Source organism: Rattus norvegicus, chromosome 2 (assembly GCF_021556685.1).
Source record: "Rattus norvegicus strain SHRSP/BbbUtx chromosome 2, alternate assembly SHRSP_T2T, whole genome shotgun sequence".
Lineage (NCBI taxonomy): Eukaryota > Metazoa > Chordata > Mammalia > Rodentia > Muridae > Rattus > Rattus norvegicus.
The window spans coordinates 110,102,202-110,125,369 of NC_141535.1; the positions used below are offsets into that span (position 1 = coordinate 110,102,202).

The 23,168-nt window shown below is 36.4% G+C and overlaps 1 protein-coding gene across 9 annotated transcripts in view; it reads right to left on the reverse strand.

Annotated features, from left to right (window-relative positions):
- The window catches only part of Nlgn1 (neuroligin 1), a 905,434-nt gene that overhangs the window by 509,894 nt on the left and 372,372 nt on the right, over window positions 1–23,168 (reverse strand).

Sequence of the window (23,168 nt, forward strand, 5' to 3'; positions counted from 1 at the left end):
TGGCCATCCCTGTATACATGACCATAACAGAAATGGACTCAGCAGGTTGTCCTCATATGTTCGTGTGTGCATGCACGTGTACACACACACACACACACACACACACACACACACACACACACACACACAATCAATTGGCAGGTTGCATTTATATTTGTGCATACAGTCAATCAATCAATTAATTGAAGAAAAGGAAGTTGTCATTTGAGAGTTCAGGGAGATAAGGAAGGGCTGGAGAAATGGTAATTAGGAGATGCTGAGGAGAGGAAGGGAGGGTAATGTAACCCTGTTTCAACTAAAACTTATCATATTTAACCAATTAATGTTAAATAGATTTTAATTAAAACAAGAAAGTAACAAAAATCTTAATTTTCAAAGAAACATTATATAGAATATATTACATATATACATATGTGTATATAATTATGTGAAAAATACATATGATCATAATAAATTAACAAAAGAGTCCATGAATTTGAAAGAAAGCAGGGGTGTTAAGAATGAGGATAGAGAATGGGAAGACGATATAACCATATTATAATCTCAAAAATAAAAAATAATCAAAAGCACATTTAAAATAAATAAATACAGTATAATGAACATAACATCAATCTAAAGCAACACTACATTTCTTATGGAAGCGTCTGGAAGAGGCAGTGTGCTCCACTCAATAATTTTCTTTCATTACTACTTGATTTCTCTCTAGTAAGCAATGCCTTTTACTTTAAAATATAGCTTTATATCTTTCAAGATTACATCCAAATTTCTCCACATAAGAAAAACCTAGGCAACTATCTATTTATGGCATCCATCATTCACATATTTACCACAAAATCTCAGGTCCTAGCTATAGGTAAGCTATGTCTCATTCTTTTCCCCAATAACAGCAGCAGCAAACAATGTCCTTCAGTCTATGAAATCCCTACAGACATGAAACATCAGTTTAAGTAGGAGACCTACATTAATGGTGCAGTGCTTAGTAGAACACAAATATCACCGAAAAAGTATGCCAGTTCCTTCTTTTGTTTTTCTGGGTTATTAATTTATTCCCGCATTGTAATTGCACAGTAAACATTTACCGCTACTTAGAGTTGATGTTTTAAAACACCCACTTAAAATAAACTGTAATTACTGTATTTATTTTATTGTTACTAATCTAAAACCTGGCATGTAAATGGAGAAGATATTGTAGTGGATACAGCAGAGATTATTCAAGCAAAATATTCAAATATATTATCTGTACACAAATTTTATAAAAAAAACCTTTCTATATCAGTTCATGAGTTAATAAATGATGTTATCTTTATAAATTAATATCCATTCTGCATCTTTTAATACAATTCTAGCCTTGAATACAGCTTTATGGAAGTCATTTAGTGTTATGAAGTATATAAAATAAGCTACAGTTAGAAATTTTGATATTTACTGAAGCTGGTTCTCACAGATTTATGAATCTTGAAAATTTAACTTGTTATAGTAAGGATCACTAGAAGCAATCTGTGTGCATGGTCAGCTCTTCCAACTCCATGACTTAGCCCCTTTGGTTTGCAACCACATCCAAAATGGAAAGAATAATATTGTAGAGGTTCTTTCCAGCATGAAATGTGATGTGTACTGAATGGAGTACTGGTCATTCCTAACACATAGTGTTTAATAGGCTGACATATTTATTAGTGAGTATTACAACTTCAATTAGGACAGCTAGCAGCACTGCTGGGTTACTCCTGATCAAAAGTTCTATAATCGTTGAAGAACAACGATTATAGAAAGCAGAGGGAAAGAGGAAATTTAATAGAAATATCTTAAGTTCCTTGCTGTCCTATCTGTATAGCAAGCACCTAGAAATGGTAGGGATCTTCCTCCTATGGTGTCATCAAATGATGGTCATTCAAGATGGAAACAAAAAGGGGATGGAGTGGTAAGCAGCAGAAACTAAAAAAGTGGTTCTTATTAATAAAAAAAAAGATGGTAATCAGAGGAATCAAACTGAAGACTCAAAATAAACCCACACATCTATTGATACCTAGTTTTGGACAAAATATCCAGAAATACAATCTGGAAAAATGACATCTTCCACAAATAGTACTGATAGAGGTAGAAGAATGCAAATTCATCCATATTCATCACCCCACATCTACTACAAATGGGTCAAAAACCTGAACATATAACCAGGTACCCTAAACCTGATAGAAGAGAAAGTGAAAAACAGCCTTGAGCTCATTGATTCAGGAAACAATATCCTGAACAGAATAGTGTTAACACAGGCACTAAGATCAACAATTAACCAATGGGACCCTCATAGAACAGAAAAGCTTCTGAATGACAATGAATACCAGCATTTGAACAAAGCCATGAACTGAAGAATGGGAAGACTTTTTTTTACCAACTCCATATCTAATAGAAGGCTAAAATCCAAAATATATGTAGAATTCAAAAACCGTGATATCAACAAAATAAGTAACTCCTGTCAGCAAGCACTTCCTGGCATCAGCAACAGTGACTGGGTTTGGTGGTTGTATATGGGATGGATCCCCAGGTGGGGCAGACTCTGGATGGCCTTTCCTTTAGTCTCTGCTCCACTATTTGTCCCTGTATTTCCTTTACCAGGAGCAATCCTGGGTTAAAATTTTTGAGAAGGATGTGTGGCCCAATCCCTAAACTGGGGTCTGTGCCTAATCTCTGGGTATGGTCTCTACCAGTTCTCCCTCCTCTTCTTTGGGTATTTCAGCTACTCTAATCCCCATTGGGTCCTGGGAGCCTCTTGCTTTCCTGGCATCTGAGATTTTCTGTTGACAACTCCCCAGATCCCCATCCCCCATTGCTACACACCTCTGTTCACTCTCCTGACCCTCTGTATATCTCCCCATCTCTTCCCACACCTGATCCTGCCTCCACATTTTTTCCTATTCCCCTCCTCTCTTCCTCCCAAGAAGTGTTTGCTGACAGAAGCCTGATATGGTTGTCTCCTGAGAGGCTCTGTCAGAGTTTTACTTGATACAGATTAAGATGATTGCAGCTAACCATCAGATTGAGCATGGGGACCCCAATGGAGGAGTTAGGGGAAGGACTGAAGGAGCTGAAGGGGTTTGCAACTCCATAGGAAGAACAACAATATCAATCAGCCAGAACCCCAGAGCTCCCAGGGACTAAATCACCAACCAAAGAGTACACACAGAGGGACCCATGGCTCCAGTGACATATGTAGCAGAGGATAATGTTATCTGGCATCAGTGGGAGGGGAGGCCTTTGGTTCTATGAAAGTTTTATGCCCCGGCATAGGAGAACGTTAGGGAATTGAAGTAGGAGTGGGTGGATGGGTTGGGGGAGCATCTTCATAAAAGCAGGGGAGAAGAGGAGAGGATAGCAGGTTTGTGGAGGGGTTAGTGGGAAACCGGGAAGGGGGATAACATTTGAAATGTAAATAAATAAAATAAGCAATAAAATATTTAAAAAAAAGAAAAAAAGTGGTTCTTAAACCCAGTGAAGATGCCTCAGGATAAAATGATTGGCTAGTTACTAACGGCTGATACAACGTCACAGGTGCTGAAGGGAACTGTATGCACTTAAAGACACAGACGGGGGCAATGGCATGTGTGACATGAAGAGATTTGTGGAGTTGTTTAAGTGGATCCCAGTCTTTCCACGGTACCAACTGAACCTGTTAGGGACTAAGCCAGAGTTGTAGTAGGAAAAGGTCTTAGTTTCCTTTTTGTTGTCATGGTAACTTACCTGTCAGAGGTAAACTTAAAGGATCCTAGGTGCATTTGACTTATAATTCCAGATGGATTGGTTCTCTTATGATGGAAAAGTCATGGCAGAAAAACCACTACATAGGTCACCACACTGGAGAGAGTAAATAGGAATGGGGCCAGACTACAAAACCTCAGTGCCAAAACGTAGTGACATAGTTCCTTCAGCAAGTTCCGCCTCATATGATTCCCAGGTTGTTTAAACATGTGAATGTGTGGAGTGACATATGACGTTCAAACCACAGCAGAAAGTATCCGGCTTCACTAAAAGAAGAGAAGGGATCCAAGTTCATTTGGATCCTTCTATCGCCTTAGTAAATTTAATTACTGTATTTCGATATAATTTAGCTCTCTCTTCATACATTAAGAAATTCTCTTATCCGATGGAGTAATCTTTCAATGATATGCACACCAGGTCCTTCACAGGATTTCCTTTGTGACCAAACTACTGTGCTTAAAATATGTGAAGCAACCAGATTTATTATAAGTCTTTTTTAATTGTGAGAGCACAGTCTTCATAGGAACTTGAATGTTCTCAGTCTCTGTGTTTGACTCCTGGGGGTCACAGGATAAATTGTATGTCTTCCACCTAGAGGCTTTTAAGTCGGAGAAGCCTGGACATTCTAACCTACATAGTTCTAATCTCATCAATGGACAAGCTACCTAAAGCTGGTGGTCACGCCACTTCTAACCTCATGATGGTTTGTAGACCTAAAACCAGAGATAGACATATCCAGCTAGGTTAGGATCACTGCTTTTCTCTGCAGTTATTCCTGTAGTTGAATAGACCATCTAAGGTTCCTCAGTAGACACATCAAAGTTTTGAAACATTTCAAATGCCACTGCCAATTTTTTACATATTAAGCTGTGTAAATGCCTCTCTATCATGGGCTGTAAATTTGCTTTCAAATTTATGAAAAAATTTCATAAATTTTCAAATTTGAAAAAAATGTGAAAATTCTACCAACTCATGCGAAGGCTGGCCATCTTAAGAAATTAAAGGCAATATGAGAATTCCATCATGCAACTTATTTATTACATACAGTGAGGATTTAATATAAATATTTGGGCATATGACTCTTACTGTATGAAGTAACTCATGAACATGTGAGATTGCTGGTTTTGTATCTGTCATGTTTTATCTGGTTTAGCATTTTTAAAATTCCCTTTGATTTTGTTTTTCATATGTTAGTTCTTCCCTATTTGTGTTCCATGAGTCTTGTTTTCCTCAAATGAGTTTATCACTCATATATTGCAGCACCAAAACAAAAATCCCTAGTTCTATTAATTCTGCTGCATATGCAAATTAGAGAAGGACCCTCAGAACTACAAGAAAAGTTTAGGTGCTTAGAAATACTTCACAGCAGAGTAAATACATTTATTAATGCCTTATCAAATTGCTTCTGACACAAAAGTTAAAGTTACGAATTTCCATTGGGTTGTCAAATTTTTCAAAAAAATTCTCACTTTCTTTTGACTATATTTCATAATTCTGCTGGATATTGTATCAATAAAAGATTTCTGATGAGAAAATAGCTTCCATAGGTGAATATATATAGTCTCCTCCAAGCAGGGAAAATGAAGAGAATGGAATCATCGTGTGTTGGGATAACAATTGTCTTGGTTAGGTTTCTAATGCTATGTTCTATATATTATAACCAGAAAGCAACTTGGGAGGAAAGGGTTTATTTCTGCTTACAACTCCAAGGTCACACTCCATCACTGAAGGACATCAGGGCAGGGACCTGGAGGAAGTACCTGAAGCCAGGGCATGAGGACTCTTTATTGGCTTTCTCCCTGTGATTGACTCTGTATATAATCAGTACAACATTTTCAAATGTGTCACCACACACAGTGGGTTGTACCCTCCCACATCATCATTAATAAAGCAAATGCAGACTTGCCTATAGCCCAATAGAGGCATTTCCTCAATTGAGAGTCGTTCTTTGCAAATAAATCTAACTTGTGTCAAGTTGACAAACAGAAACCAAGACAACATCCATGAAGCTGTCAGCTGTCAGACATTGATGTCCTTCCTAGTCTATAAAAAGCAGGAACGTTTTCTTGCTCAGTGAGTGTTGTAGGTGGAATGGAAAATATTTACATAGGCTCCCCATTTTTTAAGTGACCCCCAGCTGATGGCATTATTTGGGAATAGTATGAAACCTTTAGGAGGTGGGTCATTGATGGTATAAATGGGCCACTGGGGAGTGGGTATGTCTTGAAGGTTGACAGCCCATCACATTATCCATCTACTCTGCTTCCTAAGGACTAGGTCCAGACGCCATGCCTCTCTCAATGATGGATTGCTTCTCCATCAACTGTGAGACAGATTAAGTCTGTCTGTCCATCCTTCTTTCCTTTTATCCGCCCTTCTTTCCTTTGTCCCCTCCTTCCTTCTCTCCTTCCCTCCCCCTCCCCCTCTCCCTTTCTTATGCTGTTCTTCCATCAGATTCATTGATCAAATGCCAGAAGAATCATAAAAAGTATGTTTAACAGAAGAGAGAAATAAAACAAATTAAGCTGACCAAATTTTATTTAGCATGTATAACCATTTAATTATCTGTAGTTAAAGCTGGAGAATGGATTCTGTCTGGATAAATACAAAATCCATTCTCCTTGTTTCCTGAAAACATATGTGAAATAGATAAAAGATGACGAAGATAGAGACGATATATAATTGACAGATGATAGACTGATGATGAATTGATTATATAATAATACCTAGAAAAAACACACACTGACACACACACACACACACACACACAAAACAGAGAGAAAGCAAAAGAGAGAGAGAGAAAGAGAGAGAGAGAGAGAGAGAGAGAGAGGGAGGGAGAGAGAGAGAGAGGAGAAGATAAATTTAATGGTACTTTTATTTAGAAAATTCTTCAATAATTATTGAAATGGATATTCTATCATATAATTAATGTCCAGAATTTCTACTTGATAAATGTACCCTTTGCCCTGTTCATTCTTGTATGTTTCCTGACCAGCTTCAACCCCGTCACATAATTTATCTTAATACTGGCAGAATCGGCATTAACGAAGAAGCAGTCACTTTCAGTCTCTGAGTTACTCTCTTGGAGTGAGCTAAGCACTTAAAGAGACACATTAACTTCCAGGCCACTTGGGTACTATTCAGAGTAATGGTTTATAACAGTTAATAATGTATAACACAACTAGGGAATGCCTTAGGCAGGCTCATTGTGTAGTAAACACAATAAAACAGTTTCTTTTCAGTATCAAATGGAGGCACGTTATTCACCCCCACCACCATTAAGACCCCGTAAATGAAGAAAAACCTCACATCGTTTCCATGTTTCCCATAGCTACTGTTTATTTCATCTCTTTGTGGTTTTGAGTATTGAAGTACTAAGCTGTGCATTTCTCTTTTTGTTTGTTTCTGTGTGTTAAGAGAAAGAACATGGACTTGCTCTGTAACTTTAAGGAGGGGACAGCTATTTGTAAACCCCTGATAACAAGCTGTCATTCATTTTGCTTTTGCTTAACAACAAAATAGTACTACACTATCAGAAAGCACAAGTTTTCTGCAGAAAGTTCACTAGAAACAGGATTGTCAGGCACCTGACACTAACACTGCCCTTTAGTTATCCTTCTGCTCTTTCCCAGTCATCTCTCTGCCCTTCTCTGACTTCAAAATCGTCTAAGGCACCTGTGCTTTTTTTCCTGAAAGAAATGAAATAATCGGATTGAGCCTTAGTAAGACCTCAATACTACTGAGTAGTAATAAACCCACTACCAAGCTCTACGACTGTCACCTCCGCTTCCACTGCTGATTCTTAATTTGCTTTCTTTCCCATGAGCTCAGAATTCATTGTCTCTGTCTGCTCATGAGTAGAGCTTAGGTGCTTAGCAAAGGACTCTGAAGCTAAGGCTGCAGAGTGTTTTCTATCTCAGTTGAAATAGTTAAATCAGAGCAGAAAATTTCTGGGAGTGAAAAACCAGCTAATGCATACATACAACAGCAGTCGGGGAATCTCTGCCTCGTTTCTTAACATCTAGAGTCACCCATTTCGAATTACTGCTGTAGGAAAACAGGATAAGGTTTATAACATGTCAATGTGAATCCAATTGACTCAGAATATTATGATCCCATTAGTAAAATACTTCCGAATGAACTGTGCCAACGAACTAGTGAAATGTAAATGGTGGTTTTCTTCCGTGCGCCATGCGAATGTACCTGCCTCATCTGAATCCTTGTTTTCTCTCCACTACAACACATGCCCTGGCTCCTGAGAGTTGACACTGGCTCCCTTTGCCACAGACATAGCGCAGTTTGTATAGCCATTGTGTCCTTTATGTTTCCACTCTTTGTCTTCCTGGAAAACAGCTTCATTTTCTATTATTTGGAATACAAAATAAGGGGTCATTCCAGTGGGCTCCGAGCTCTGTCCTGGAATAAGCAAATTAGTACCCATCTCTGTCTCTGTCATTTCATGCTAATTTGAGGAAACACTATAGCACAAAAGATAGCATTGAGACAGTGCTCAGAATTTCTTACTGGATGACACAAAATAGCTGGGAATTAAGCAGGCTTTCTTCTTATTCTACGCACTGGCCATGACAAGGGTTTCTGTATTGATTGTTACAGGACCAAAGTTAGAACTCCATGATATTAGGTAACCCTAGGTAAACATATCAATAGCTCTTTCTTACTAACTTACAAATTATCAACTGTGTGATTCTATCATTCTATTAACAGACGTCTAAGTTCCTATGAGTGTCATCTGTGTTACAGTATTATGCCAAAATGTACACATAAAAAAAAAAAACAAAAAATCAGGGACAAAATTTGAATAAATTGTCTTTTTTTTTTTTTGGCTAATGGTAAGCAAGCAAACAAACCCCCAGCTATATCTTGGCCAGAATAAGCATCACCTTAGGTTTCTAAAATTTCATGAAACTGATAAAGTTTCCACAACTGGGTACCCAGTACGTGCACAGTCATGTAAAGACTCCTTATCATGTACATACATTTGAGTAACTTATTTCCCAAATAGGTTATGGAATTGTGGAGATTATAAAGTTAAATTGGATATGATTATTTTATCCTTCAAGAATGAAACACTGAAACTGAGAAACTATATATATACATATGGTAGTATAATTCAGGGTAAGAGAGCATTATTTCAAGGATAAAACCCAATAACAGGCCCAGATTGAGTCTCATCACATAGGCCAGCACCAATCGCTGACACTCTTATGATGCTCTGTTATGTTTGCAGATATGATCCTAGCATAACTGTCCTCTGAGAGACTCCACACAGTAGTAAATGGAAGAAAAAGCAGAGACCCATAGCAAACATTAGATGTAGCCCAGGGAGTCCTGGAGAAGGTTGCCAAATGGATTGAGGGACCTGAAGAGGATAGGGTCTCCACAGGAAGACCAACAGAGTTAACGAAGGTGGACATGATTGGGGTTCCCAGAGACTGAACCACCAGCCAAAAAACAAGCATAAGTTGGACAGATGTAGCAGATGTGCAGCTTGGTCTTCATGTAGAATCTAGAGTGGACATTGTCCCTGACTCTGTTGCCTGCCTGTGGACCTCATTTCCCTAACTGGGTTTCTTTGTGTGGCCTCAGCAAGAGAAGATGTGCCTAGTCCTGCAGTGACTTGATATGCCAGGGTGGGGCAATGCTCAGGGGAAAAGGGAAGGGAGAATTGAGGGAGGAGTTGTTTGTGAGGGGTCTTGGAGGAGAGGGGTGCTGACATTGGTGTGTAAAGTGAAAAAAATAAATAATTTGATTAAAAAAGAAGAAAACCCCAAATAGTAGAATGCTACAGCTCAAGGAGATTGGACTTCCAGCCTGTAAGCAATTTTTACATGAATGCAAAGATTTAAAGCCAAGAGCAGAGAAGTGCATGTGTCTCCATGGTTGATAATAATATATTATGGAATGTGATGGATCACTAAAGAGGTATCTTAAATTCACTTGTGAAGGATGGTCTAATTTAGTAAATGGATGTTACAACTGACAATGCACTCAAAGCAAATACATTGCATCTTTGTCTCACCCAATTCCAATTGATTAAAGATGTAATTATAAAACAATAAAAACCTTAAAAGGCAATTTAGAGATTATATATATGACATAGATAATGAGAATGTGTCGTGGACAGTATAGAATTGTAGAAGCTATGAAGAAATTTACTATATAAACATTTAAAATGTGTAGAGGGAAAACATATATTAAACAGTCAATAAATAAATAATATCCTAGGCAATTGCTATTTGTAATATACTAAGAAGAAGCCTGATAGCAAAATGGGGGCTGGGAAAGGTCAAAAGATAAAAACAAACAGTAGTACAGGTCAAACAGCAATAGATGCATGGAAGTAGGAGGAGACACCCAAGGAGGGAGGAAAATAAAAGTGAAAATATTAATGAGATAAAACTCCTCCTGGCAGGCAGTCAAGAACATATCATGCCTACCCTTGAGCTGTGTGCAGGGAATGCCATAGATACACCATACTTATGGCAAACTTATACAGAGTATAAGTTTTTCAATGAAAAACAGAGTATATGTATTTTTCAATGAAGGTTTGTCAGATAGCCTGTAAGTTATCCAAACCAGAAAATATCAACTCATTTTAAAATGAGTTAAATCTCTATCAGGTGATGTGAACATATTTCTGGAATTAGGCGTTTGTTAGAAGCATGTTGTATAGGTGTGTAGGTGACAGAGTCCTTGTGTGTGTAAAATTGAAAAAGGAACCCCTCCTTCAGACATTTGCGCCCAACCACGTACCACTGATTTGTATGCTATCTCAGCTATGAAAAATATTTTCAAGCTTGTGAAAGTGTTTAAGATCACATGAATTTAATCAGGAAGGAAGACGAATGCTAGAAAAATTGCTATCCTGGGTATATATGCAAACAAAGATAATAATAAATGTAAAAAATGCAAAAAGTTTAAAAATGTGGGGGTTGAACATTATGTAAGACCAGAATGCAAAACTAAGGTTTATTCCATAAATGTAGTGAAGGAAAGAGGTATTCCTACACCACCAGGGCTCCTGGAATTTGATACACAGGGAATATTTGTAGCTCTACCAGAAGTCACCCACTCCTTCCCTGCACACATTCAATGTTGCTGCCAGTTTAGTAGCCAGGGAAAGCCAAGAGGCTTGTGTTAGAAAAAATTTATTGCTTCAATAATTTGGTTGCAATTAGTTGAATACAGAAACTCTTTAGTCTCTTACTCTTAATACACATTAAGAAGGGTCTTAAAGAATTATTAGAATGTATACCATTTGGGAACTTTTAGATAGTGCTAGTATTTCTTTTTGACTAACTGGAATATTTTACAGAGGGTAGAGAAAGGGAGGGGTCTGTCTCAGTTACCCCTTCCTTATGCTACTAAGTACTGTGGATGATATAGTCACAAGAAAGCTGTAAAAATGAACTAGGTTTCTGGAGCCAATAGTAGTCATTTTTAAAAATTAAGATAACTTTATTTTTTATATAAAAGCTCTCAGAATAGTTATATTTGTTTTCCAAATAGATATGATTAGCCATTCTAAAACAATAAGTTCTTATGAATACTCTTAGCTTTCTAGAACAGTCATAGCTAAATAACAGACTTGGGTGCTTAAAAATCATATATCTGTGTCTCAAAGTTGACGATTACAGAAAATATATATATCAGGATGTATGCTGACTTTGGCTGCTTTTGATGGACTAACTTCCTTACTTGCAGACAGCCATGGTCTCAGTGGGTCTCCATTTCAACTTTGGTAATTGCTTGAGTGGAGAGAGAGAGAGAGAGAAAGAGAGAGAGAGAGAGAGAGAGAGAGAGAGAGAGAGAGAGAGAGAGAGTCCATTTCCTTATTTTTATTCCACTCTTAGAAAGTAAACAATAGAAGCAGAAAAGAATTACATACGACACTCTCATGAAGCCTAAAAACATACATTTCAAGATAGTTATCTTGGAGGTTAGTGCTCCCACACAAAATCTAAGCAAGGGAAATAGATGCCACCTTCAATCACCTTTGAAGTTTGGTAAATATTAGTATTTGGTACCTCTTAGACACTGTACTCTAATTCTTCATTTGTTATAAAGTATCTTAAAAGCCAGTAACAAAACATAAAGGCAACACACAATATGTAATCTTGAAACACTTGTTGGTTACATCAACAGTTGGACATTTGTACACCTAATGAAGATGACAGTCTATTGGTATCGTAAGTGATCAACACTGAAATTTTAATGTTTGTTGTTACTGTTTTATTTTTTGAGCAAAGTCAGGGCCAATGGTCACATCCTGTCACTGATGGTTATTCTAAATTTTGTATAAATTATTTCCTACACTCCTTTCTTTGATCTTAATTAAGCTTAATTATGAAATGGAATTTATTTTTTGGAAAAGCTCTATGACTTAAATATATGATCTTTATTTATAATAGTGGACTTTTGTGTTTCAATGTTGTTTGTTTTCTTATGCAATCAAATAAGTCTAGGTATGTGGTGAGATCTGCCAGGAAAAATTTCACTTTAAACAATATATTTCTGGTGGCATGTCTCAGCTAATAAATGCATGCATTCCAAGGTTGTGAGTTCCATCCCTGGACTGCACACCATAGAAGAGAATCAACCTCCACAGCTGTTCTCTGCATATGTCCTTATATGTACATGCACAAGAAAGCATTTCAGAAGTTATACTATATACATATCAAAAGTATATGTCCTGTTATGTTGAGTGGCCCCTGTGATTCTATGTTTGATCAGTAGGTCCAGAAAGTGGAACCAGATTTCTATTGGCTTTCCTTTCATTGGTTTTATTTGTTAATGATTAGTGTCTTGATTGCACATTGAGAAACCATTTTTATTTGTTATATCACTTTCCATGGAATGTACGTGAAACTCATGATGAACTCCCTCAGTGAGTCTATATCTCTAATTCTCTTCCTCTGAGTGATGGGAATCAGATAAAGGAGTCGTGTCCCACTTTTCCCACTGATTGGGGATTTTGTTATTTTATTTTTATCTTTATATTCCTTTATCAGGACCATCATCAAAGTCTTTTGATTTTTACCCATTGGAAATGTTTGTAAACATTGGAAAAGCCAATTTTCCTTGTAAGAACCAAAAGTCAATGACCAGTTTGATAGCTTTCATAACATTTCTTATTTTGTTATAGCAATGTCCTCTGACATATACACACAGTAGTAAAAACTTCAACTTAGGACTGATTTCATTCTGCTCAATAGATTTTAGTTCTGGTCAAACCATATAACTACACTGAGAGAGAATGAAATTCAATCCTGCTTTTTTATGTTGTACAAAACTAAATTTTCTGAATGTATCAAGTACTTAAACACAGAACTCTGAGAGAGAAAATACTAAGATATATGCTTGAACTTGCAGGCACAAGAAAGGACTTTCTGAACAGCCCTATAGTATAGACATTTCAAGTAAACACTGACAAGTAAGACCTCATGAAACTAAAATATTTCTGTACATTAAAGATGCCATCTCTAGAGTAAAGTGGTAGCCTACACAATAGGGAAACTTCTATCAGCTATACATTTGATGGGTGAATAGTATCTAGAGTACATTTTTTTTTAGAAAAGGAAACAATGCAATTAAAATTGGAGGATAGAATAAAGCAGCAGAAATTTCTCAAACATGAAATGCAAATGGCCAAGAAACACTTTAAATGTTAAAAATGCACTATATCTGGAAAATGGAATCTAACCCAAATGTTGTTTGAAACTTAACATCTTCTCAAACAGAATGTCTAAGGTAAGAAAAACAAAAGATGATAAATTTTCTTGTTATTATAAGGGAAGAATCAAAGCACTTATTCACGGATGGTGGGAAGTCAAACTGGTTCAGGCTTTAGGGTAATCAGTGTAGAGTTTTCTCTAAAGCTGAAACTAGATCCACCATTTTCTATCACACTCTCTAGTATATACCTAATGGACTCCATATCCTTCTAGGGGGCAAACACTCACTCCAGGTCTTTTCTGCTTTATTCACAATAGCCAAAAATGGATCAGTAGAGTTACTCGTCATCTTACAGATGAATAATTGATATTGTGGTATAAATATACATTTAATTCAGAAATTAAAAAATGGAATTATTAAATTAGTGAATAAATTTAATCATTCTAAGTGAAGTAATATACACCTAAAAACCACAAACATCACAAGTTTTCCTTTATCTGTTGAAGTTAGTTTTGAATCTTCAAAAGTTGTATTCCTTATGGAATACTCCATATAAAATTACTAAGGGAATATAGGGAGAAAGTTTTATTGATGGGGAGTTGGAACACAGTGATTAGTATTAGAAGGGAACGGTGGAAATGAAGGCTTGAATTGTGTGGGGAGGAGTTGAGGATTGGGTAGACAGTAGAGTACGGAGCAGGATAAAACACTAAAGGTATTTCAAAAAAAGATATAATGAAACATCCTACTGTAGAAACTTCATAATACACACACATGAAATGTATACTATATATATATATATGTATATGTATATATGAATATGAGAGAGAGAGAGAGAGAGAGAGAGAGAGAGAGAGAGAGAGAGAGAGAAGAATGGAGTTATCCTGTGACAAAGAAACCATGCCCATATTAGATACCAGAGACTAAATTCCCAGTGCTAGGAATGGGCTACTTCTCTGGAGTTGTTGGTCCATGAGGTCCCATAGAACCCAAAGGTATATAAGGTACTGCCATTGTTCTTAGATCCCTACAGAACTTAATCATGTGACCCTATTGCTGAAGATACCATGGCTCTTAGAACATGATGAAAGTAATCTTTTACTTACTTTCATTCAGAGTATTGATGGTGCAATGCAAGCTACTGCAGGGGAAAACTAGTTATTGATCATACCTGGCTATGAACATTGAAAGCTATAATAATACCTGGCATGGCAAGACATGTAGAGTGGTTCAACAGTGACACAACATCATGGAAGGAGTAACTACTTCCTAAGCTGATTTAAGTTCTGCTCCAGAAGATGTAGCCAATTCCTGGCAATATTATTGGGCTACAAACCTGTGGCTAGACAGCTCATAAGTCCTACTAAGCAAACTACTACTATTATGCTACTAAATGAAAATGGTATTAAAGTGACTCCTTTTGACTTTCATCTTATCAATAGATAATGGACTTCTCAACACTCATCTGAGGAACTTCTACATGCAGACAATGGTGATTAAAATAGTGATTCAAAACCCCCAAAGCACAGAAAATAAGAACTTCAGAAAATTCTCAGACCTAAATGGAACCTCGGTACTTTACAACCTCATGCATAGTCCCAGAGCTTTGGGATCATTGTGAAAGAGGGAGCTGGAGAATATAGAAGCCAAAAATAGTGAATAGATCACTAACAAAACATTATCTCTATACCAAGGCAACTGCACCTATGATCTTCCAGTACTTGTGACAGATGTACAATCCTGTGCAAGTTCAAGCCAGACTAAATCACAACATGGAAAGATAAGTTGGGTACAAAACTCTACACCTATCCATGGTGATGTTGGAGATCTTTAGCTTCTTGCAGAATAAGGAATAAATTTTGTTGTTTGTTTGTTTTGCTCTTTCTAAAGTAGTTTTCAACTCTTCAAGGAATAAAAATGCATCTAATATTTGACCAACATAAGAGAGTCTTGAAGAATTAAAATAGTGCATAGAGTGTTTGGATAGGAAAAAGGCAAGTAGATTTGGGCAGAGTTTGGGGAATGTGGTGAATGGCATTACAATATGTATAACATTGTTAAAGAACTAATATGGCTTAGAAAAAATTAATTTCTCTGGTTTTAGACTACAAAGTTCTCTACTTTCTAAATAGGTAATAGCAGATATTAGAGAAAAATTTCAAAACTCTAATGTAGCACTGTTAACAATTAGACAATACATTTCAAGGTATGCATGTAACGACTTGCTTAGAACACTAAATGAACATTATTAATATGTTCCATTAGAAAGCACATTTTAAGGTATATAACGACTTGTGTAGAATACTTTTGAAAAAAAGAAGTCTAATTGTAAAAACATCAAGATGTCACCCCTGTATTGCACTTCAAAGCTGTGTCCCTAGCATTTGTGAGTCTGAGACAGGAATTTCAGCTTTAGTTCTCGGTCAGTCAGGGCAACACAATGAGATCCAAGGCAGCATGCTCTATAGATCATACATGCCTCTACCTCTGAAAATAAGTAAATAAATATTAAATAAATAAATAAATAACCTTCACAGTGGACCACAGATAGCAATGATACCTTAATTTTTAATATAACAATTTTGCCGGGCTGGAGAGATGGCTCAGCGGTAAGAGCACCCGACTGCTCTTCCAGAGGTCCTGAGTTCAATTCCCAGCAACCACATGGTGGCTCACAACCATCTGTAAAGAGATCTGATACCCTCTTCTGGTGTATCTGAAGACAGCTACAGTGTATTTATATATAATAAATAAATAAATCTTTAAAAAAAAAAACAATTTTGCCAATTGAAGAATCTGAGTGATTTATCAATATGCAACATCCTCTCTTATGGAAGCAGTATTTTAATGTAGGAATATGTCAATAGAAATCTATAGAGAACACTGTTGATGTAGTTTTCTTTGCTCAGCACCCCATGAATGTTTGCTGGATACAGTTAACTCTGTATTTCATTACCAAGTGAGCACTAAGGAGACATACTATGTGAATTCTTGCACCTTATACCTTCATCTCTTTGAAGTGGATCTCCCATCCTTACTTAGTCTTTTACAGTTGTTCACTCAGACTAAGAGACTTGTTCATGTAATAGTGAACCTTGCACTTGCCCCTTAATGTTAGCTCCATCTCTATTGTTTGCATTTGTCAATGTGTTTGTGCATACTTGGTCCTGCATCCAAAATCAGCCATGGTATCTCTTTCTATTTTATTTGATAACTGTGATGGATTTCTTTTAAAAAAATGATCTTAACACATCCTCCACATAATCTGTCTGAAGAAATATGAAATTCCTTTGAATTGTGCTTCTTGTCTTTATGTGAAAACAATAAACATTACTGTCTGAGTAGTGCAGCCATCAAAGGATTCATGGCTTAGTGTCTTGCTTTATCTCTCTCTAAATTATGTGAGATCACATTGTACTACAATGAAGATGCCAGAGTAGTTTACTTTCTTAGCCTTAGATTTGGTATTACATAATGTAAATGCAGCATTAGTATTATATTAATATGACACATATATTATAAATATGATACAGATAGTGTGACTTTGCTCTGATTTTTATCAAATGGAATATTATGCACATTAACAAGCCAGATCATGATATACTAGAGATATGTTTGATTTGCTGATTTTAAAAAAAAATTCTAAAGCAAATACCATCAAGGAAGCTTTCCTCAGCTGACTTCTCTCTGACATTTCCCTTGTAGTGGTCCTCCAGCAGAGATGTATCATCTTCCTTTCACAGCTGAGTCTTTGTAAGGAAAGAAGACTGCAAACCCTCATGCTAATATGGGATCTCAGAGAATGGGGAGCAGTGATTGGAGCTGACAGATGCACAGATTCACATATAAGGTTAGTGAAATGAGTAAGACTTGAGTAGTGCTGTAACAAACATAAACATAATAATAGAATTTCGGCTTCTTCTAAATGGCCGTCATGTATGATAGAAAAGCAGAGTGAGGAGAAAGCGAAAGGTCAGTACAGGACATGGACTTTTAAGAAAGTTCAACATAATATTTCTCTAATCATAAGCAATCTTGTTGAAGACTTGTTCGATGGCACTGCTTGAACTTGTGACAGAATTATAATTCACTTCTACAAATACATTTGTTTATTTATAAAATATCCATTGGGTGATTTCATGGGTTAAATACTAGACTACACCCAGACAAAGAAACATATGAATAAATCCTAAGTATAATACTAATGAAATAATCAAGGGAAAAACAAAAAGCTGAATTGTGTCATATCTTTGATGGTTATAATCTCATGTGTAAATAGGCGAGAGAGAAAGGAGTTCAGGAGTGTCAGCAGTTAGAGAATAAGTTTTCTCACATCATACTTAGGAAGGTTTGAGTAAGAAAGAGATATTTAAAAAACCTGGAGGAAATTAAGAGAGTGAATCCCACAATTTGTAAGCAAAAATAGGAAGAATAAAAGCATGACTATGCTGGAGCGTCATGGGGAACTTAGGAAGTTCATAGTCAAAGAAAACTGACTCACAAGGAATGAGCTAGGCCAGATTCCGGAACGATGTGTTAACAAGAGCTTTGGTCTCATAGTTGCCATCTTTATAATTTATGTATTTATTTTAATTTTATGTGTATCTGTGAGCTCATGCATGTCTATACATTCACTATGTGTTCACAAATAGATAAATACAGAGATGAGAGGTAACTATTTTATACCCTAGAACAGGAGTAAAAGGGAGTTGTTAATAGTCATATGGGTACAGGAAATAGGAACCAGGTCAAATATGTTAGAATAGGAAATTTCTTAACTGCTGACCCATCTCTGCAGCCCTGGACTTTTTAATCAAAATTTTAAACTATTATATATATGAGTATTATGCCTGAACATATGACTGGGCATTACATACATCTGCCGCTATGGAGACCAGAAATGGACATTGAATACCTATACCTGGAGTTATATATAGGCTGTTATAAACCACTGTGTTGGTGCTAACCATCAAACCCAGGTCCTCTGGAAGAAAGCATCAATCAGTGTTCTTCATAGCTGAACCATCTCTCTTGCTCTCTCTTTTAATTAATTAAGTCTAACTATGTGTAATTAATATCTTTGTGGAAATCCAGAAGAGCAAGTGAAGCAATCAAATTGTAAGAGAGGCAAGAAATTTATATTTAACCATTAGAAGGACATGGCTCCTACAAACGCTAGGGGTCTAGGTAAAATAAATGAAGAAGTATAGGTAAAATAAATAATACTTCAATGCATGAAATTTAAAGATTGAGATGTGTAATGGACTTGTATACAGTTTACGTACATTTTCATCGTGGTAACCAAATACCTGTAAAGAGGCAAGTTAGGAAAGATAAGTGTTCTGACTTATAGTTCAAGGAGATCACCTTGTCATGGTAGGAAGTCATGTGGTATATTACGAGGCATGCCAGCAACAGTAGGACACTGGCTGAAACTATAGTAACATAGACATTCCAACAATCTAGAAAGCAGACAGAATGGAGATGAGATTGAAGGTTGATAGTATGGGTGAAATTTCTTTTTTCTGTGAAAGATTCCTCAGTTGGCTACTAGAGATGAAGATGAGAAAAGGTATCTCAAATAGAATCATTAATGAGTTGGATACTTGACATTTATTCATTTTTACACGTGGCATGGCTAACTCAGTATGATTTACCTCTGCTACTCTGTCTAGCAGAATGAGAAACAAGGTAGACACTTAAAAGGTAAGATGTGGGTTGGGGATTTAGCTTAGTGGTAGAGTGCTTGCCTAGCAAGCGCAAGGCCCTGGGTTCGGTCCTCAGCTGCGGAAAAAAAGAACAATAACAACAAAAAAGATAAGATGTGGGGTGTGTGTGTGTGTGTGTGTGTGTGTGTGTGTGTGTGTGTGTGGAGAGAGAGAGAGAGAGAGAGAGAGAGAGAGAGAGAGAGAGAGAGGCAGACAAAGACAGAGAGAGAGAGAGGCAGAGAAAGACAGAGAGGCAGAGAAAGACAGAGAGAGAGAGAGAGGCAGAGAAAGACAGAGAGAGAGGCAGAGAAAGACAGAGAGAGAGAGAGAGAGGCAGAGAAAGACAGAGAGAGAGAGGCAGAGAAAGACACACACAGAGAGAGAGAGAGAGAGAGAGAGAGAGAGAGAGAGAGAGAATTCCTAAAAGATAGCGCAAAGGTAGATATACACTGTCTAAAGCAGATAAGAAAATTAATGGCAAGTATATAACAAAATATTAATTGGAGCAGGAACTGTATTACATGGTAGGATTGAAGAAAATATTAGTTTGTTGGGCACCGAGTATAGGATGGAAAGGCTGACAGTGCTCAGACAAGTCGAAGGTTTAAAAACAAAATCTTGGAGAGATTTCTAGTCATGAGAAATAATGTTATACCTGTAGAAATGGATGCTGCATGTGATGGAGGATGAGGAAGAATGGGAAGAGCACAGGCCTATAGACTACAGGGTATGTTGTCCATATTATAAGGATTCAAGTCAAGAATAGGAATGCATCCTAGTAAGAAGCCAGAAAACTTTTTGATTCATCCTCAGTAATCTGACTGAAGAGATATTTGATATTACAAGTCAGGAAGTAACTTACATTTGTGAAAGAAAATTTGAACATCAAAAGCTAGGGACTGGAAAGATGGCTTAGCAGTTAAGGGACATAAAGTCATGAGGACCAAATTCAGAACCCAGCCTCCACATAACAAGCCACATATTGCACAAACACACAGAATTTCAGTTCCATAGGGTTCAATGTTCTCTTCTGGTCTCTCCCCAAACACAGATGCTCAGACCCAAGTACACATACACACAAATATACCCACAAGCATGCATGTACACAAATACACACACACATGCACAACACACATGCACACACACTCTCTAAACAAACAAACAAACAAACAAACAAACAATTCTTAACAAAAATTCTTAACAGGGCCTCTGGGTATTAGTTCTTAGAGTGCTTATCTCAAATGCATGGCTCCCTTGCTTGAATCATTAGAAATCCTAAAAGTTCATATGGTAGCCAACACATGAAGATCCAGAAAAGTAGATACAGACAGTTCAACAAAAACATCCAAAATCATGCTTGGATACATCACAACTAGTTTACATGAAACTACATACATAATCCAAAAAGTCACTATTAACTTGAAATGTTCACAATTCTGTGTCTTCCCACTCTTTCATACCACTCATGGTAAGACAGCATTTTAAGAAACATTGGCCTTCAAGTTATAATGAAGTTCAAAGTATAGTTCCATAAGTGAATGTCTTTGGAAGCTATTTGTGTACGTGAGAGACAGTTCATAAGCAAAGCTTTCAGCACACTGTCTACAACTATACTCAGTAACCGTTACTGCAGTTCATTCTAAAATCTCCATAAACTATACCATTCCATGACATGTATTGTGTCATCTATATTTAAGATATGGGAATAATTTTTACTATATGAAAAAAATGTAGGCAGTTAGTCTAGGCTGGACATATCTATTCTTTTGAGTATCTTGCTCTAGGGTCAACACAGCCTCACTCAGAGAAGGCTGTTTAACTTAAATATGTGTTTGGATGCAGGAAACACACTTTGCAGTTGATATAATATCCAATATTATTATTATTATAGTAAGGAACAGAAAAACCGTGTGTGTGTGTGTGTGTGTGTGTGTTGATATAATATCCAATATTATTATTATTATAGTAAGGAACAGAAAAACCGTGTGTGTGTGTGTGTGTGTGTGTGTGTGTGTGTGTGTGTTTGTGTGTGTGTGTGTGTTAGGTTAATCCAGCACCTTAAGATCCTCATCTCTATATGTAAATTAGGAAATTAATAAAGATATCATATGGGCTTTTTCTTGTGATCATTGGTACAAAGAAAATTGCAAATAAATATGTCATTAGAAGGTGAATCATGAAGTTGTACTATTGAGCTTTCAAAAGGCCTGATTCTCACACACAAGCATTATTATAACTAGTTTTATGCATGCCTCCTAGTCAAGAGTTCTTATTTTCATGACTTGAAACAATATTACTATATTTTGTGTCTAGAATTCAGTGCTTCAATGAAATGTACTGATACAAGACTAATAACTGTGTTCCATATGTCTTCAGTGAGTTCTAGAACCATTAGACTTAATGTACTTTTGCTTCAACTGTTCTTGATAGCTCTTCAAAAGCAGTTCACTTTCTCTACAGTCATTTGAGGTCTGGTGAAATATCCCAGTGACCCCAAGGTTAAGATCATGTCAAAGGACTTTGTGGCTATGAAGTTTGTCCTATATATCATAGCTGCATTGGAATTTAAGTTGCTGAAAAATATACATTTGCATAAAAAGCTTATTCACCACTTAATGAAGTAAATACAGGAAGTTGATTTATCTGCCCTTCTACAGAAATACACCTCTTTTAACCACTATTTCTACAAAGTATGACAGTAATTAGTGTGTATAATGACTCACTTAAACACACAAAATGCAATCCAAGTTCTTTATACATTAAAAATTGTTTTAGTATGTGTCTACTATTTGTATCAAACTGTGTGGCATTTCTTTAAAAGTATGAAACCCCATTCTTCTCTAAAGTAATGTTTTATTAAGTTTTATTATGTACAGAATTTAATATGTGAATTTTATTTTAGAAATGGGGGTTCTATCTTAGCTTAGAAACCTCCAGTATGCAGAAGTAACATAAGGTGGTAATACACTCTTACCACAGACATCAAAAAGTAGAGGAAGCAACAGATTGTGTATAAGGAATAGAAAAATGGTATCTTTCCTAATTGATTATGATTACAAATTAAGTAAAATAAATTCACATTGTCTTAACAGTTTCAAATACACTTCAAAAGATGTCTAAACCTCAGAGATATGAGTCTAGGGGAAGACTAAGTCTCCCTATTTAAAGAAAGCTCAAGGCAAAGAAAGACTATGTTGGCATACAACAAATTAGGCCAAGGTAAGTTACACATTCTTAAAAACTCCTGCAATAAAATGGCAGAAAGTAGTCAGTTTAGATAATTGTATTATACATTTTGTATTATACATTTAGCTGGACACTGGAGACAAAACACACATAGTTTGATTTAGTTTAGGAGCTGCTTTTGTTCATCTAAAGAAGGATAAATGAAGAGTGATACAAATTTTACCAGAAATTCACACACACACACACACACACACACACACACACACACACACACACACACACACACCAGAAAACTCAACTCTTGTTTGAAGGTTTTGTTGTCATCTAGCCACTCTATTGCAATGGGAGTTAGTCCTGGGGGACTTAGTAAAGGGAAAACATTCTTTCTGCATCTGTTTAATACACGACACCAATAGCTGAAAAGTAGCTATAATGATTAGGAACAGTATTGTTTAGAAATAAGACATCTTTACATACATGTAAATAGCATTTAATTTGTGTGTAGTGTGTGCTATGTAGAAGTCTTAAATATAGAATCATCTCCTAAGTTTGAAATAAGGATTTCTATGATTGTCACATTTTGAAAGCTGAAATCTGTTTGGAAGATCTTTCCAATAAATGTAATAGTTGTATTTTGATTGGCAATCAAATTTGTTACCTACTTGCTTAAGATTTGGAGCAAAGTGTCAAATTCTAAAGTTAGGTAGATTGCATATAAAGTGGAAAATATTCCAAATAGAAAATAAACATCTAATTCAGTCAAAATGATCTAATTTTACTGATAAGGCAAAAGCCTTACTGGCCCATACAGAATCGAAAGCACTTATTCAA